Below are 6,000 nucleotides of genomic sequence, written 5' to 3'. Positions count from 1 at the left end.
ACGCATGATCATCAATATAGCATTTGTGAGACAACCTTCATGTACTTTTCTAAGTACCCAACATGTCCTGAAATTATAACCAGAGTCTCCTGGAGGGAGAGCGCGACACTTGTATATAGATCTATATGTGACTGGTAATCCCACACCTGAACTGCTAGTTACAGTTAGGCAGGCATGCCTGGGGTGACAAATGTCTTACCAATTGCGACGCCTGAAGAACGTCGTGTTCAGGCGATCATGGGTCATCTAGTATGTTTATAGTAACTCACAATTTGGTATTGAACAAAATGATTAGTGTATGAATAAGTAAACTTCACATAGTTTTATTTAATTATAAAACTATAACACAGTATTTTACAAGTACAGTTATACTGGCCAATTACAAATACATGAGTTGCATACTAATACAAGAATAGAATACTATTTCAATACAGAGAAAACATACTTTTCATGGTTTTATCAGAACTAAACCACATTTTACTACTTCAGAATACAATGACTTACATACATTTGCTTACAAAATACTACAACAGAAAATATAGGATTTTTTGGGAAATACATGTTTACAATATCAAGGAACAAGAAAAAAGATTTCAATTACAAACATACTTATGAACTCACCAACTTAATTGTTGACATTTCTTTTCAAAACTACTTGTATTCTCAGGGAAACGATAAGACAAGTACAGACACAACTTTTGAGAAGACGTAGATCTATAAACTCATGTCTTTTAAACTTGTATTTTGGTGTCATATACTCTATCTTTTGATTACAAATGTAAAACTTATAACTTTGTAAATACAATGATTGTTGTTGTACTTTGATTACTATTATGCATTGTTGTGATACTACACATGACGTCCTCCGCCCCCGAACGTTTCCGCCGTTCCGGTTTGGGGGTGTGACAACCTTAACGTATACACTCAGTAATTATAAACCTACCAGTAAGGGTCTTTTAGTTTTCACATAAGTTATTTATAGTATCTAAAATACTCCTAGAGTATTTTAAACTTTATTTTTGGTTCTAGAATTCCTTTGTATATAGAGATGGTAAGTTTTAGACTTGTTGCAACACCACTATCACTCCCAAACACATGTCGGTCGTATCTCAAATAAATATAGTTGATCAGGCTATATTTATCCTAGATATGATTACATAATTGTCTAGGTTTGACTGTAGTGTCCACTATCTAAATACTTTTGTTTTGTTATTCTTGTGATACTTGTTCTATAATATATATGCACGTATGTATACTTTTATAAAAATAGTAATATATTTAAAAGTATAATTCTTGGTCAGAGTGCTTTAGTCCCATTGTATTTATAGTTGTATATCTTATATGGGTTGATATACTTAGTTCACTATAAACAATGCTCTGATACCAATCTGTCACACCCCCAAACCGGAACGACGGAAACGTTTGGGGCGGAGGACGTCATGTACATATAATAGTAATCAAAGCAACAACAATCATTATATTAATAATATATAATTTACATTGTGTTCAGAACATTGTCTGTTTTAATATTAAAACTATAACAAAAGATAAGACATGAAAACTACTATGATCCGTCTTCGCAACGCCTGAGAGGGTACCTGTCTACTAACTTTCCTGAGAATACAAGTGGTTTGAAAAAGTGTCAACATTAAAGTTGGTGAGTTCATAAGTATTTTTGTTATATAAAGTATATCCTTTATTCTTTGGAAAAGTCTGCGTGTTCATCCAGAAAATCCTATATTTTCTTAGTAAGAATGTGACCATACTAGTTCCTTCTATGATTACTTAGTTTATACTAGTTATATATAAACTAATATCGAATGGACAGTTAAATGTGTGGATCTGCCTTAAGCCCACAACCAAACAAGGAACAGGAAGTAAGGCGGAAATCACACATTCCACTGCCTATTGGATATTATTTGTATATAACCCTGATGTATAAGCTAAGGAACCATAGGATTAATAATTAAAGGTCCTTTATGTTATACTATTTTGTAAATAAGTGTTGAACCTTTTGTAAATATGTTTGCTTGTAAAAATTAACGATGTTTATCCCGGAAAATCCTATATTATTCATAAAACCGATTAGTAGTCTTAATCGTTCCAAGACCGAAAAGCACAAGTATAATTACCATACTTAGTTTAATGATACCTAGTTTTATTTATAAGTAAAACTAGTTGAAGATGTGTTTGCCCTGTACACTAGATGCACTGTTACTACCCTCCTATGATCACTTAGTACATACGAGTTGTATATAACCGAGATCGAACAGACAGTTGAATGGGTGAATTTGCCATAAGCCCAAAACCAAACAAGGAACAAGAAGTAAGGCGGAAATCACACATTCCACTGTCTACTGGACATCAGTTTTATATAACCCTAATGTATATGCTAAGTAATCACAGAGTTAATACCCCTTAGGACTATTTAAGAAAAAGTATATTACTACGTAAATATGTTGTTTTTTTCTCCATGTGAGTTCTTATAACCATACTAAACCAGTCGGCCCGATCGCGACGTTTTTCAGGCGTCGGAATGTTAACGACATTTGTCACCCCAGGCCTGCCGACCTGACTGTAGCTAACAATCGGGATGTGGGATTGTCAGTCCCAAATAGATCTATACACAAATATCTCTCTCTCCCTACAATAGATTCTGGTTATAAGGCATGACTTTAATGGGTACTTAGATAAGTACATGAAGGCGTCTCACAAATTGCTTCAACGGATTTACTAGTAATAAAGTGAAAAACCTTTTTGTAAATAACATGTAATTTTGTAAAATAATCCCTTTGTTCCATAAACTATACCTATTATAGTTTATAAGTTTATTTCCATGTTTTAACCTGGACTTTGTAAAATAGTTCATATGTTCCATAAACTATACCTATTATAGTTTCTAAGTTTATTTCCATGTTTTAATAAATTTCACATTTAAATACATATTAATGGTAAGAAAACATAATAAGTAAATTATATTTTTAAACACAAGATTTCTTGTGTTTTACTTGTATTCCCCCCCCCCCCTAAAACATTGAAAAAGCATGGAAAAATATGGGGGTATGAACTCGCCTTGTTTGTAGTCGCGGTTAGATAATAAGATAGTAACGGTGACTTCGAGCTAGAACATGGGAAGTTAATCGTGTCCTAATTATTTTAAACACATGATAATGTGTAAATATTATATTCTAACATAAATATAATTGTAATAATGTCACAATCGTCAATTTCTGGTCAAGTCAAAGGCAAATAAAGTCAACAAGTCAAACCGGTAAACTCAACTAGTTCTTTTATGATAGGACTCACTTTATGTTTACTAATGTACAAACTCTCTATCTTAATACAAAGTATCACTCAGAGGTTTCATAAGTTCAGAAATTTTAAACCCTAACCAGGGTGAGTGATGTAACGACTCGATGAAGCACTATTATGTACCCTTCGGGGGCATAAAACATTCATAACAAGGCATAATGGGGTTTTCAAACCTTGCATTACAAAGCCAAACACTAATAAGGGCTACCGGCCAAATCTCTCTAAATCTCTCCCACTCTATCTCTATCTCTCCCAAATCTCTCCCAAAATCTCTCTCAAAACTCTTGGTAGTAAAAGTCACATTTTCCAACGTTTATATGAACATCCATGCCATCTCGAACCTTCCCTTGGTCGAAAGCAGCTTAAAACGAAAGAAAGAAGTCAAAAAGAGGGTTGAAGGTTCGCAGGGTACTGTTCACAAGCGAACCCTCGCGTGCCTTCGCGTCCTTTCCCTTGCCAGGTTCGCTTTTGAGTAGAGGTTCGCTTCTAGCCGGGTGAATTCGCATCGGACCCTCTCACAAACGTAACCGGACACTTTCGCCTCTACTCGGGTCCATTCGCTTCTACTCGCCCAAGTTCGTTTTTGATCGACTATGTTCGCGCCGAACTCCCTCGCACCGAGCCTCTACTCGGGTCCATTCGCTTCGAAGGTTCACATCCACTTCCCGGTTTTCGACTACTTTCACATTTTAAGCTCGTTTTTGATGATTTTAACGTAGGAATTTCACCAAATTCGTATTTTCATCATTTTAAACCCTCCAAACTCATATTTTATTCCCATCTTGAAGATTTATTGTCTATAAGTCATATCTTTTGTTCAAGATCACACACAAATGTTTGTTGACTTTTCCCATAAAGTTATGACACCAAGTCATCCCCACATCAACTTTATGTCACTGTTCACATCCTACCTAGTCAAATCAATATCCTTCCTCAACACTCCATCAGATTTCCCTTGACCAAATCCACCCAATAGATCTTAAATCTTCACCTATAAAACCTCAATTGCTTCCTCCAAAAACAAACTTTTCTCCCTTTTCTTTCTCTCTCTCTCTCTCTCTCTCTCTCTCTCTGGAGCTCGAAGTCCCCAGGAGGTCTCTAGCTTTCCTTCATTCTTGATAAGTTCTTCATTTCTATTCCTAAATATTCTTCATTTCTCTATACAAATCGTGGATCATTTACACAAATGTCGGCATATTTGTTCTTAGGATCTTCAAACCCTCAATCATCCTTCAAGTGTTCTTGACTTGAAACTCCATTTCTTCAACCTTCCACCTCAGAGCATCACTCAAGGTGAGTTCATAACCGTATATTTTCATGTTTTCTTCAAGTTTTAAGGGGGAGAATACAAGTTACAACACCAAAAACATATTCTAGTACAACTAACAGCTTACAACAGAAACGTTATGGTCCATTCACGAACTGTTTTGACCATCTTAAACTTAATATTTTTCAAGACTGTTCAATATTAATTTAGTTTAGGTTTATACCTTTCTAATGACTACTTGCACACGTTCATACGATTTTTCTACAATTTATGGCGATATTTACAAAACTGCCTGTCATTTCAGAAATGATTTCGGACCAGTCAGTGAATATGGACACTTTCACACTGGTTAGAGACCTCTAAAAATCATAACAAAAGTTACGAACAAACTAGACACGTTTTCTAAACTCTCAGAGTTTACGGATTCAGTTTTCGACTTACAGTGATTTTTCTATGAACTTTCTAAGAACAGTGACAAAAAAATTAAAACTAGTAAAATAGTTTATAAATTCATTAACACTTTGTAACATGTTGAGAAAAGTGTATAACAATGTTTAGCTATATCTTGAATGTATTTTACCTCCATGAAACAGAATTAGTCATTCATCATAAGGATTTTGATTCATTACAAACCTATATGACAAACTATAATGGGTATAGTTTATGGTTCGTTACACTACAAACTCACTATGAAAGGTTTCCAATTACACTACAAAAGGGGTATTCATTGCTACAAACATTTAAGATAAACTATAATAGGTATAGTGTATGGTACATTAACACTATGAACATACTAAGGAAGGTTCCATTTACACTACAAAAAGAATTTTCATTTACACTACACGTAAACTCGTTGAAAAAAATTTGTGAGACATTACTTCATTGTATTCATTAGAGTACTGGTTAAAGTCCTGTATTATAACCATAGTCTCATGTAGGGAGAGCATGATACTTGTATATAGATCTAAATTGGGACCGACAATCCCGCACCTTAGTTGCATGCAACAGCTAGATCGGCAGGTCTGGGGTAACAAATGTCAAAACATTTCGACGCCCGAAGTACGTCGTAATAGGCTTACTATGTCAATTGCACGGTTATAATAACTCATATAGGGAAACAACGACACATATAGTTTACGGGAATTTCTTACATTCAATTGGGTTTTAATCATTAAAACTGAATAAGGAAAATATTTTATAAGGAAAATATTGGATTTTTCTTGAACGTGCACTATATTTACAAAGAAAGGTTTTTCAACTCTACATACAAACGCTTATGCACTCATCAACTTAATTGTTGACACTCTTTCAAAATTACTTGTATTCTCAGGTAATCAATGAAATCGGTAACTACCAGCTTTTGAGGATGGAACGCTACGGCGTTAGACAAACCATTTTATCATTATATTGTAATCGATTTT

The sequence above is a fragment of the Lactuca virosa genome, chromosome 3 (genome assembly GCF_052849685.1).
Source record: "Lactuca virosa cultivar CGN04683 chromosome 3, Lactuca_virosa_CGN04683_v6, whole genome shotgun sequence".
In the NCBI taxonomy this organism is placed as follows: domain Eukaryota; kingdom Viridiplantae; phylum Streptophyta; class Magnoliopsida; order Asterales; family Asteraceae; genus Lactuca; species Lactuca virosa.
The sequence above is the reverse complement of the archived record's forward strand: the minus strand, read 5'-3'. Positions refer to the sequence as shown.